Source organism: Oncorhynchus masou, unplaced genomic scaffold (genome assembly GCF_036934945.1).
Source record: "Oncorhynchus masou masou isolate Uvic2021 unplaced genomic scaffold, UVic_Omas_1.1 unplaced_scaffold_1188, whole genome shotgun sequence".
Taxonomy (NCBI): Eukaryota; Metazoa; Chordata; class Actinopteri; order Salmoniformes; family Salmonidae; genus Oncorhynchus; species Oncorhynchus masou.
The window spans coordinates 158,006-171,188 of NW_027001652.1; the positions used below are offsets into that span (position 1 = coordinate 158,006).

Sequence of the window (13,183 nt, forward strand, 5' to 3'; positions counted from 1 at the left end):
ATCTCTCCAGGAACAGGATTGGAGAGCCCTGTTTTAGAAGATGGATCAAATCCATCCTCCATTTTTTTTACTATTCAGCTTCAGCTAACCGTCCTAAAAATCTTATTAGAAATTGGTATATTTTTTGTAACAGTGACGTTACCATTCACCTGGTAATTAAATATAATTTATTTAGAATTGATCAGAATATTTTCTTCGTGTATTCTCAAAGTGAAAGTTCTTCCCAGCACTACACACATGATGATCAGTGATCATAGATCAGACCTAATCTTGACTATTAGATGTCTGATGACGACCAAACTTTATAATAGTTTGTATGTTGCATCTAGACTTACCAGAATCTGCTCGTCTTTCCTTCAAATCAATACTTTTACCAGACTTCTAATGTTGCCGAGAAATGTGCGCCACAGTTTCAACATCCATTCTGTAAGTGCATTCGCCTGCAAACTTACTTTCAACTTCATGAGGAAATTACATAACCAGAATTCCTAAACCCAGACGCAACATCCCGAGTCTACCGGGACCGCTGGGAAGAAGACTGGAGGAAGTCAACCTGGAGGAAGTCAACCGATGCCGTGATTTGGGGTTTGAGAAGTCAGAAGTGAAAAATGATTCCTTAGTCGTACATTTTCTTGAAATCTAAAAGCCAAAACCTAGATTGGAGCCAATGAATTAAGTATTTGAACATGTTTTTACTCCAACTTCGTGAAAGTAACAAACTGGCACGTTATTATCTGAGTCAAAAATGACTTTATATCGAAGTAGTGTCATTGATTTGACGGACTGCACATGTGCATTTCGGCGTGAGACGACCGGTAGACCCAATAATGTGTTTCTGCGCATGAGTTTAGCAAACCAACGTAGACGTGATATGTGCGTCTGTGTCCAGTTAGTATACATGTATGTGCATATTACACTATATTACACTTTTGGTGCGGCAGGTAACCTAGTGGTTAGAGCGTTGGGACAGTAACAGGAGCTGACAAGGTAAACATCTGTTGTTCTGCCCCTGAAAAAGGCAGTTAACCCACTGTTCCCCTGAACAAGGCAGTTAACCCACTGTTCCCCTGAACAAGGCAGTTAACCCACTGTTCCCCTGAACAAGGCAGTTAACCCACTGTTCCCCTGAACAAGGCAGTTATCCCACTGTTCCCCTGAACAAGGCAGTTAACCCACTGTTCCCCTGAACAAGGCAGTTAACCCACTGTTCCCCGGTAGACCGTCATTGTAATAAATAATTTCTTCTTAACTGACTTGCCTAGTTAAATAAAGGTTACTTAATTTTTATATATATAAACTAAGTATCTGGACACCCCTTCAAATTTGTGGATTCGGCTATTTCAGCCACACCTGTTGCTGACTGGTGTATAAAATCGAGCACACAGCCATGCAATCTCCATAGACAAACATTAGCAGTAGAATGGCCTTAATGAAAATCTCAGTGACTTTCAACGTGGCACAGTCACAGTTCATCACATTTCTGCCCTGCTAGAGATTCCCCAGTCAACTGTAAATGCTGTTATTGTGAAGTTGAAACATCTAAGAGAAACAACGGCTCAGGCACAAAATGGTAGGCCACACAAACTCACAGAACGGGGCTGCTGATGGCTGAAGCACGTCTGTCCTCGGTTGTAACACTCACTATTGAGTTCCAAAGTGAGTGAGCCTCAGACCAGGCACATCAAGCTGAAGGACGAACACAGTCAGAATCTATTTCAAATGGCTCCTTTTGAGCATCTGTAAATACTAAATAAATACCTATTCTTAATACCACTTCCGATCGAGAAATCAAACGTGACCGTGGCAAAATATCATGTGAGAGAGATTAAAGTAGACGGCACGCGTCAAAGTAATTGATTTATGACCCTGTGTCATGATGACGTGTGCATGTCCAAATATGGGCCTCCGGCCAGGCCATCCTGTTCCTGTGGTCACGTGTAAGAGGGTGTGTCATTTTATATCTATATGGCATCCTTTGAAGTAGTCATGGTGATTGATGTCTAGGGGTCTGGTTGAACGGGGGGGGGGGGGGGGTTGGTTGAGTGTTTGAACTTTTGGAACGTGTATGGCCACCACCCAGTTGTATTGTCCTTATGTTGTTATCTATGAAGCAGGTGTGTGTGTGTGTGTGTTTGTGTGTGTGTGTGTGTGTGTGTGTGTGTGTGTGTGTGTGTGTGTGTGTGTGTGTGTGTGTGTGTAGAAACAAGGTCCCTTGGCATTGTGTCCATTTCAAGCTTTAAACAACAATTAAACAGCCATCTAAATAATGTTTCTCAGCCTAGTTTCCTATTTAGTTCTCTTTATATGTACAGGCACAGAGCTTCCAGATGGCTCCAGCCTAAGGATTTGCAGGGCCTGCACACCTGGGGAGATTAGAACCCCAAAGAAAAGATCCTAAAGGTCATTTCAGATTCGGGTTCATCATGACAGCCACTTTATGAAAGGCCTTTACTTATGGCTAAACAGCTTCTACACATCTTATTAATTAATGCTGTGGGATGATGAAATTAGGTGTTTCTAGGAGGGCTTAAACAAATCTACAGTGAAACAAACATGTACACTTTACACACATATTTATTGACTTTTAAAAAGACCACAGTAACAGGACAGAATTTGTGCAAATGCGACGAAATCTGCTAGTGGATATTAAATGTTCAACAGTAGTATTCGGTAACAAGCAATAGGTGTTAAACATGAGGCACAGGCAATCATGACAGCCTCTTTATGAAAGGCCTTTAACTATGGCTAAACAGTTTTCTACACATCTTATTAATTAATGATGTGGGCATACCCAGGATTTACAGGCAGGACGGTTGATCTACACAGGGAGGGAAAACTTACGGAGTTTTGATGGATCGGGCAAGCGCCTTTGCGTTGGTGAATTGGAAACGGATAATGGTCAGGGCTAACCGGACCCTTTATCTGTAAGAAATAGTAAACATTTTGGAATTATAACATGTGTTAAAATGTATGTACTAAATATTTTGAATTAAATCACTGGTTTTAAAAATGTATCTCACGCTTTAACGATAGGGGAAGAGGGGGTTTAGGGGGGTTATTAACTTTATGGAAAACAATATTCACACTATGTGGATTATAAACATGTACATACATAGAGAGCCAACACATCAAGATCTAACAGGGATGAGGGGGGATTCATAGTACAACAGGAGGCTTCTGTAACCTGCAATACGTGTTAAATATGTTTTACATACATCCACGACTGAATGGTTTCACAAACTACCTTTAAAGGTTTTGTCAGAAAGTTGTAACTGGCCTCATTCAACAGTCTAGAGATGAACCTAGAGACATCAAAAACATCACCGCTTAGAGCAGCTTGGAGATTATTACCCACGTAAGTGGGGAGCAAAAGAGCGGATTTAACCAACTCTGTACAAACCCCGACACGGGGTATGATAACTCGCGTACGTCTAATGATTATTGTAGATGTTTACAACTGAGGGAGTTGACAGTAGGTCAATGAGATGTATAAAGGCAAATTGACATAACGGACCTCAAAGACCAACAGCCTACTTTATAATATAGAATGCAGGGGTGTGAACTGAACATGTAACCATTATAAAACAAAAAAAGTCTCGAAACACCTCCTAGTTAGGGACAGAACGTGGAGCATATACTTTAACACTATGTTACCACAGCTTTAGGATAGGATAAAGTAATCCTTCTCACCCCCCCACCCCCTTAAATGATTTAGATGCACTATTGTAAAGTGGCTGTTCCACTGATGTCAGAAGGTGAATTCACCAATTTGTAAGTCGCTCTGGATAAGAGCGTCTGCTAAATGACTTAAATGTAAATGTAAATGTAACCCACAGCCCCGAATATTTAGCTGCCAGGACAGATTAAAAAAGAGATGTGAATAAGTGAATCCCTCCTAATAGATATTTCTGAAGTCTACTGGACATAAGTGATTGGTAAGCGACTGTTAGACGTAGATTCTCAGAAGCAATTTATAGTCTTTCCTACAATAGTATGTTATAAAGTTTTTAATAATGTACAACTGTAGGCCTCCAATATTTTTACATAAAACACTAATGATGCATGTTTAAATAGTAGTACAATTTGGTCATTAATTCTAACAAGTCTTTAAAACGTTTGTACTAAATATTTTGTAATTAAATCACTGGTTTTAAAAATGTATCTCACCCTTTAACGACAGGAAAATGTCCTTTCCCGACATCAACCCCGGTCTGTCACGAAGAGAAAAGACGGAAAATCAGGGAGCGTGCATGAGTGTGTGACGGAGCAGCAGGAGTATGTGTGTGACGGGGCAGCAGGAGTGTGTGTGTGACGGGGCAGCAGGAGTGTGTGTGTGACGGGGCAGCAGGAGTGTGAGTGTGACTGAGCAGCAGGAGTGTGTGTGTGACGGGGCAGCAGGAGTGTGTGTGTGACGGGGCAGCAGGAGTGTGAGTGTGACTGAGCAGCAGGAGTGTGTGTGTGACGGGGCAGCAGGAGTGTGTGTGTGACGGGGCAGCAGGAGTGTGAGTGTGACTGAGCAGCAGGAGTGTGTGTGTGACGGGGCAGCAGGAGTGTGAGTGTGACGGGGCAGCAGGAGTGTGTGTGTGACGGGGCAGCAGGAGTGTGAGTGTGACGGGGCAGCAGGAGTGTGAGTGTGACGGGGCAGCAGGAGTGTGTGTGTGACGGGGCAGCAGGAGTGTGAGTGTGACGGGGCAGCAGGAGTGTGAGTGTGACGGGGCAGCAGGAGTGTGTGTGTGACGGGGCAGCAGGAGTGTGTGTGTGACGGGGCAGCAGGAGTGTGTGTGTGACGGGGCAGCAGGAGTGTGTGTGTGACGGGGCAGCAGGAGTGTGTGTGTGACGGAGCAGCAGGAGTGTGTGTGTGACGGGGCAGCAGGAGTGTGAGTGTGACGGGGCAGCAGGAGTGTGTGTGTGACGGGGCAGCAGGAGTGTGTGTGTGTGCCCCCCACGGGGCAGCAGGAGTGTGAGTGTGACTGAGCAGCAGGAGTGTGTGTGTGACGGGGCAGCAGGAGTGTGTGTGTGACGGGGCAGCAGGAGTGTGTGTGTGACGGGGCAGCAGGAGTGTGTGTGTGACGGGGCAGCAGGAGTGTGAGTGTGACTGAGCAGCAGGAGTGTGTGTGTGACGGGGCAGCAGGAGTGTGTGTGTGACGGGGCAGCAGGAGTGTGAGTGTGACTGAGCAGCAGGAGTGTGTGTGTAACGGGGCAGCAGGAGTGTGAGTGTGACGGGCAGCAGGAGTGTGTGTGTGACGGGGCAGCAGGAGTGTGTGTGTGACGGGGCAGCAGGAGTGTGAGTGTGACTGAGCAGCAGGAGTGTGTGTGGGGCAGCAGGAGTGTGTGTGTGACGGGGCAGCAGGAGTGTGAGTGTGACTGAGCAGCAGGAGTGTGTGTGTGACGGGGCAGCAGGAGTGTGAGTGTGACGGGGCAGCAGGAGTGTGTGTGACGGGGCAGCAGGAGTGTGAGTGTGACTGAGCAGCAGGAGTGTGTGTGTGACGGGGCAGCAGGAGTGTGTGTGTGACGGGGCAGCAGGAGTGTGAGTGTGACTGAGCAGCAGGAGTGTGTGTGTGACGGGGCAGCAGGAGTGTGAGTGTGACGGGCAGCAGGAGTGTGTGTGTGACGGGGCAGCAGGAGTGTGAGTGTGACGGGGCAGCAGGAGTGTGAGTGTGACGGGGCAGCAGGAGTGTGTGTGTGACGGGGCAGCAGGAGTGTGAGTGTGACGGGGCAGCAGGAGTGTGAGTGTGACGGGGCAGCAGGAGTGTGTGTGTGACGGGGCAGCAGGAGTGTGAGTGTGACGGGGCAGCAGGAGTGTGTGTGTGACGGGGCAGCAGGAGTGTGTGTGTGACGGGGCAGCAGGAGTGTGTGTGTGACGGAGCAGCAGGAGTGTGTGTGTGACGGGGCAGCAGGAGTGTGAGTGTGACGGGGCAGCAGGAGTGTGAGTGTGACGGGGCAGCAGGAGTGTGTGTGTGACGGGGCAGCAGGAGTGTGTGTGTGACGGGGCAGCAGGAGTGTGTGTGTGACGGAGCAGCAGGAGTGTGTGTGGGATGGGGCAGCAGGAGTGTGAGTGTGACGGGGCAGCAGGAGTGTGTGTGTGACGGGACAGCAGGAGTGTGCGTGTGACGGGGCAGCAGGGTGTGCGTGGGTGACGGGGCAGCAGGAGTGTGCGTGTGACGGGGCAGCAGGAGTGTGCGTGTGACGGGGCAGCAGGAGTGTGAGTGTGACGGGGCAGCAGGAGTGTGAGTGTGACGGGGCAGCAGGAGTGTGAGTGTGACGGGGCAGCAGGAGTGTGAGTGCGTTTCAAAAGGTTTTGAAGGGTGTGTGTGTATATCTATTCAACAGGGCCCAAGCATGTAGCCCCATTCTATCTGTAGAGAATCGTTTGAAACCAAGGTGTGCACTTTCATGCATAAGGCATGTCCAGATATCTGCCGACCACCCGGGGTTAAACATTGATATCTCTAATCAGAGCCCGGTGCCCCCACCCCGGGGTTAAACATTGATATCTCTAATCAGAGCCCGGTGCCCCCACCCCGGGGTTAAACATTGATATCTCTAATCAGAGCCCGGTGCCCCCCCCCGGGGTTAAACATTGATATCTCTAATCAGAGCCCGGTGCCCCCCACCCCAGGGTTAAACATTGATATCTCTAATCAGAGCCCGGTGCCCCCCACCCCGGGTTAAACATTGATATCTCTAATCAGAGCCCGGTGCCCCCCACCCCAGGGTTAAACATTGATATGTCTAATCAGAGCCGGTGCCCCCACCCCGGGGTTAAACATTGATATCTCTAATCAGAGCCCGGTGCCCCACCTCGGGGTTAAACATTGATATGTCTAATCAGAGCCCGGTGCCCCCCCCCCGGGGTTAAACATTGATATCTCTAATCAGCGCCCGGTGCCCCCCACCCCGGGGTTAAACATTGATATCTCTAATCAGAGCCCGGTGCCCCCCACCCCGGGGTTATACATTGATATCTCTAAGCAGAGCCCGATGCCCCCCACCCCGGGGTTAAACATTGATATGTCTAATCAGAGCCCGGTGCCCCCCCCCATAGTTAAACATTGATATCTCTAAGCAGAGCCCGGTGCCCCCCACCCCGGGGTTATACATTGATATCTCTAAGCAGAGCCCGGTGCCCCCCACCCCGGGGTTAAACATTGATATCTCTAAGCAGAGCCCGGTGCCCCCCCCGGGTTAAACATTGATATCTCTAAGCAGAGCCCGGTGCCCCCCACCCCGGTTGTAGACAGAATGTCTCCACATCCCCTCCTGTTGTTTGAAATCACCGCCTTTGTTCTCTAAAACAAATATACAGGGTGTTGCATACATGACATCTCCCGAAAAAATCCCCCCACGGCCCTGCAAACTCATTCCGTACTTTCGATAGTTAGGGACAGAACGTTTAATTTTTATTTATTTTATTTTTTATTATTAACACATTCCCGCCCCAACAACCAACGCACAACTGTGGACCAAGTGCATTGCGCAGAATCACCATAGGTATTAATTCTAGGCATTTACATGTATGTTTTTAAAAATGAAGACTATTTATACAATGAAACAAGGTTTTTTTCTTCACAGTGTTTGTAAACAATAACTTCTGCCCTCTTAGGGTCGACTTGACCCACTTATTGATTAGAAAGTATGATTAGAAACCAAGGCTGTGGAATATATTCTCCCTCACAGGCTATGAAAAAGACAAAAGCGAGGACACTGACTCCTGAGTGTTGAACTTATGCCCACTCTACAACAACCCAGGTTGTTATATGCCCCTGAGGATCATCTACGAACGTTGGAACATCTACAACTATTGAAGATGCAAAAAGGGGTTTTCAGAAATACATTTGGTTTGCGGATATGTATTATTATAAAAATAACATAACATTATTATCATAATCTAAAACACTTTAAAGGAGCTCTAATTCAAACATGCAAGGATATATATATACATATATGATACGATTACCCACTTTAAAACTGTTGCTGCAATATCACTTCTCAATGTGTGTACATTTCAAGCTTTCAACAACAATAAACCAACCAGCTCAATAATGTTTCAGACTTACACACTGTTGAGTTTTCCTAGTTAGTAAAGAAACAACCACTAAGACAAAACACACAAAGTTGTAATATAATCTGTATACAAGTCATTCTATACGGAAAACAGGTACATTCTGATTGATCAAGAATTCCCAATAGGTTTGTGTCACGCCCTGACCATAGTTTACTATCTATGTTTATAGGTTTTGGTTGGGTATGGGTGTGTCACGCCCTGACCATAGTTTACTATGTATGTTTATAGGTTTTGGTTGGGTATGGGTGTGTCACGCCCTGACCATAGTTTACTATCTATGTTTATAGGTTTTGGTTGGTATGGGTGTCTCACGCCCTGACCATAGTTTACTATCTATGTTTATAGGTTTTGGTTGGTATGGGTGTGTCAAGCCCTGACCATAGTTATCTATCTATGTTTATAGGTTTTGGTTGGGTATGGGTGTGTCACGCCCTGACCATAGTTTACTATCTATGTTTATAGGTTTTGGTTGGGTATGGGTGTGTCACGCCCTGACCATAGTTTACTATCTATGTTTATAGGTTTTGGTTGGGTATGGGTGTGTCACGCCTGACCATAGTTTACTATCTATGTTTATAGGTTTTGGTTGGGTATGGGTGTGTCAGGCCCTGACCATAGTTTACTATCTATGTTTCTAGGTTTTGGTTGGGTATGGGTGTGTCACGCCCTGACCATAGTTTACTATCTATGTTTATAGGTTTTGTTTGGGTATGGGTGTGTCACGCCCTGACCATAGTTTACTATCTATGTTTATAGGTTTTCTATCTATGTTTATAGGTTTTGGTTGGGTATGGGTGTGTCACACCCTGACCATAGTTTGCTATCTATGTTTATAGGTTTTGTTTGGTATGGGTGTGATCTGAGTGGGCATTCTATGCTGTATGTCTAGTTTGTCTTTTCTGTGTTTGGCCTGATATGGTTTTCAATCAGAGGCCTGTGTTAGTCGTTGTCTCTGATTGGGAACCATATTTAGGTAGCATGTGTTGTCATTGTTGTGTGATTGTCTATGTTAGGTGCTTGTGTCAGCACATTTGGTATATAGCGTCACGGTCGTTTTTCACTTACTCACCTCCAGAAATATCCATTAGGAGGGCTTCACAGACTATGTTATGCTGCCTGGTGTCTTACGAAGTCGTTCAGAGTGCACACTTTTCTTTTTTTAATATATAAATATTCTTGGGTATGTGATTATTTGGACTTACGGCTAAAATTGTGTGATCGTGAAGGGCGCCGTAAAGGACAGGGCGCAGTTTGCTTCTGAGAATCCACGTCTAACAGTCGCTTCCCAATCACTTATGTCCAGTAGCCTTCAGAAATATCTATTAGGAGGGATTCACTTATTCACATCTCTTTTTTAATCTGTCCTGGCAGCTAAATATTCGGGGCTGTGGGTTTGCGCTAAAGCTGTGGTAACATAATGTTAAAGTATATGCTCTATGTTCTGCCCCTAACTCGTGAAAGTACGGAATGTGTTTGCAGGGCCGTGGTGGGATTTTTTCGTGAGATATCCTGTATGCAACACCCTGTATATTTGTTTTAGACAACAAAGGCGGTGAATTCAAACAACAGGAGGGGATGTGGAGACATTCTGTCTACAACCGGGGTTGGGGGCACCGGGCTCTGCTTAGAGATATCAATGTTTAACCCCGGGTGGTCGGCACACACACACCCTTTGTGAACACACACACACCCTTTGTTTTTGAAACGCACACACACACACTCCTGCTGCTCCGTCACACGCACGCACACTCACGCACGCACCCTGATTTTCCGTGTCTTTTTTCTTCGTGACAGACCGGGGTGATGTCGGGAAAGGACATTTTCCTATCGTTAAAGGGTGAGATACATTTTTAAAACCAGTGATTTAATTACAAAATATTTAGTACAAACTTTTTAAAGACGTGTTAGAATTAATTACCAAATTGTACTACTATTTAAACATGCATCATTAGTGTTTTATGTAAAAACATTGGAGGCCTACAGTTGTACCGCACACTCACGCACGCACCCAGATTTTCTGTGTCTTTTTTCTTCGTGACAGACCGGGGTGATGGATGGAAAGGACATTTTCCTGTAATTAAAGGGTGAGATATTGTGTATTCTATAATACTTTAAGATCCATAAATATTTAATGTAAAATAATGAATGCTTAATGTAGTTCAGATAGAGCACGATCAGCAGGGCGGGCGATAGAGTACACAACTGTATCAACGGCTTCAATTTCTGACAAAATAATATTATCATTGTATACAATATATTTGTTTATTAGACCTACCAACATATAACACAATATTGAGATACTAAAAAATGTATATGCAACCTGTGGACTGATCTAGTCTATGTTGAAATAATCTAAATGACTGCAGCGACCCCTTCATTAAAAACTATAGACGCATTTGACCGTAGACCATTTTGTTTTATAATGGTTACATGTTCAGTACACACCCCTGCATTCTATATTATAAAGTAGGCTGTTGGTCTTTGAGGTCCGTTATGTCAATTTGCCTTTATACATCTCATTGACCTACTGTCAACTCCCTCAGTTGTAAACATCTACAATAATCATTAGACGTACGCGTCAGAGTTATCATACCCCGTGTCGGGTTGGTACAGAGTTGGTTAAATCCGCTCTTATGCTCCCCACTTACATGGGTAATAATCTCCAAGCTGTTCTAAACGGTGATGATTTTTGGTGTCTCTAGGTTCATCTCTAGACTGTTGAATGAGGCCTGTTACAACTCTCTTACAAAACCTTTAAAGGTAGTTTGTGAAACTATTCAGTCGTGTATATATGTAAAACATATTTAACACGTATTGCAGGTTACAGAAGCCTCCTGTTGTACTATGAATCCCCCCTCATCCCTGTTAGATCTTGATGTGTTGGCTCTCTATGTATGTACATGTTTATAATCCACATAGTGTGAATAATGTTTTCCATAAAGTTAATAACCCCCTAAACCCCCTCTTCCCCTATCGTTAAAGCGTGAGATACATTTTTAAAACCAGTGATTTAATTCAAAATATTTAGTACCTACATTTTAACACATGTTATAATTCCAAAATGTTACAGATAAAGGGTCCGGTTAGCCCTGACCATTATCCGTTTCCAATTCACCAACGCAAAGACGCTTGCCAGATCCATCAAAACTCCGTAAGTTTTCCCTCCCTGTGTAGATCAAACGTCCTGCCTGTAAATCCTGGGTATGCCCACAATATTAATTAATAAGATGTGTAGAAAACTGTTTAGCCATAGTTAAAGGCCTTTCATAAAGAGGCTGTCATGATTGCCTGTGCCTCATGTTTAACACGTATTGCTTGTTACCGAATACTACTGTTGTACATTTAATATCCACTAGCAGATTTCGTTGCATTTGCACAAATTCTGTCATGTTACTGTGGTCTTTTTAAAAGTCAATAAATACGTGTGTAAAGTGTACATGTATGTTTCACTGTAGATTTGTTTAAGCCTCCTAGAAACACCTAATTTCATCCCACAGCATTAATTAATAAGATGTGTAGAAAACTGTTTAGCCATAAGTAAAGGCCTTTCATAAAGTGGCTGTCATGATGAACCTGAATCTGAAATTACCTTTAGGATCTTTTCTTACATTTACATTTAAGTCATTTGCAGGCCCTCTTATCCAGAGGCTGGAGCCATCTGGAATTCACCTTCTGACATCCAGTGGAACAGCCACTTTATAAAACATTTAAGGGGGGGGGGTGAGAAACATTATTTAGATGGCTAGTATTCCTTGAAGAGGTGGGGTTTCAAGTGTCTCCGGAATGGTGATTGACTCCAAGCTGTCCTGGCGTCGTGAGGGAGTTTGTTCCACCATTGGGGGGCCAGAGCACGAACAGTTTTGACTGGGCTGAGCGGGAACTGTACTTCCTCAGTGGTAGGGAGGCGAGCAGGCCAGAGATAACAACCATAAGTGACCTTGTTTGGGTGGTGGCCTGATCAGAGCCTGGAGTTCAAACTGGGGTGCCGTTCCCCTTCACAGCTCCGTAGACATCAATCACCATGGTCTTGTAAGGATGCCATATAGATATAAAATGGAAGCCAGTGGAGACGGAGGAGCGGGGTGACCACAGGAACAGGGATGGTTGAACACCAGACGGGCTGCGGCGTTCTGGATGAATTTGGACATGGCACACGTCATCAGACACAGGGTCATAATCAATTACTTTGATGACAAGTGCCTGGATTAGGACCTGCGCCTTCCTGTGATATTTTGCCAGGACACGATTTCTCTGCGGATGTTGTATTATTTGAACCTGCAGAATAGGTATTTATTTGATGTTACAGATGAAAACGACCAGGGTGTTGTCCAGGATCACGCCAAGGTTCTTGAGCGCTCTGGGAGGAGGACACAATGGAGTTGTCAACCGTGATGGCGAGATCATGGACAGACAGTCCTTCCCCGGGAGGAGGAGCAGCCCCGTCTTGTCGAGCTTCAGCTGAGGTGGTGATCCACTTTGCACACTGATATGTCTGCCAGACATGCAGATGTTTCAACCTGGTCATCAGAAGGGGGAAAGCATTTAAGATTGATTGTGTGTCTCTGCATAGCAATGATAGGAGAGACCATGTGAAAGGTGATGACAGAGCCAAGTGACTTGGTGTATAGCGAGAATAGGAAAGAACAGAGCCCTGGGGGACCCCAGTAGTGAGAGCGCGTGGCGAGGAGACAGACGCCACCTGAGGAGCGACCTGTCAGGAAGGACGCAATCCAGCGTGGGCTTTCATTAAGGCCATTCTATGCTAATGTTTATCTATTGAGACTGCATGGCTGTGTGCTCAATTTGGTATACACCTGTCAGGAAGGTGCAATGGCTGGGCCGCGCCGAATGCCCAAATTTGAAGGGAGGATCTGATGGTTCACAGTTTATCTGAAGGCAGCCGATAGGTCTAGAAGGATGAAGCAGAGGAAGTAAGTTTATTTAACTAGTGCAAGTCCGTTATAAGAATAAAGCAGTTAGTTGAATGACTAGTCTTGAAACCTGACTGATTTGGATCAAGAAGGTCATTCTGAGAGAGAACAACAGATGCTTACCTTGGACAGCTCCTGTTTTGGAGAGAAAAGAAAGAAATACTGGTCTGTAGTTGTTGACATCGGA

General features: G+C 45.2%; 2 protein-coding genes and 2 long non-coding RNA genes across 4 annotated transcripts in view; 2 read left to right on the forward strand and 2 right to left on the reverse strand.

Moving 5' to 3' along the window:
- LOC135529583 (NACHT, LRR and PYD domains-containing protein 12-like) overlaps nucleotides 1-457 on the reverse strand; it is a 37,251-nt gene extending 36,794 nt beyond the window's left edge. Inside the window, 1 exon segment of the mRNA XM_064958245.1 lies at nucleotides 336-457. The gene's annotated coding sequence lies outside the window, so the exon portion shown is untranslated.
- LOC135529584 (NLR family CARD domain-containing protein 3-like) overlaps nucleotides 1-13,183 on the forward strand; it is a 168,096-nt gene that overhangs the window by 137,129 nt on the left and 17,784 nt on the right. The window lies entirely within an intron of this gene.
- LOC135529587 (uncharacterized) lies at nucleotides 1,607-4,407 on the reverse strand. The gene is made up of 3 exons (XR_010453732.1): nucleotides 4,168-4,407; nucleotides 2,842-2,922; nucleotides 1,607-1,686 (listed from the first exon to the last, which is right to left on the reverse strand). It is a non-coding gene; the product is annotated as an uncharacterized LOC135529587 (long non-coding RNA).
- LOC135529586 (uncharacterized) lies at nucleotides 9,860-11,217 on the forward strand. The gene is made up of 3 exons (XR_010453731.1): nucleotides 9,860-9,902; nucleotides 10,107-10,149; nucleotides 11,136-11,217. It is a non-coding gene; the product is annotated as an uncharacterized LOC135529586 (long non-coding RNA).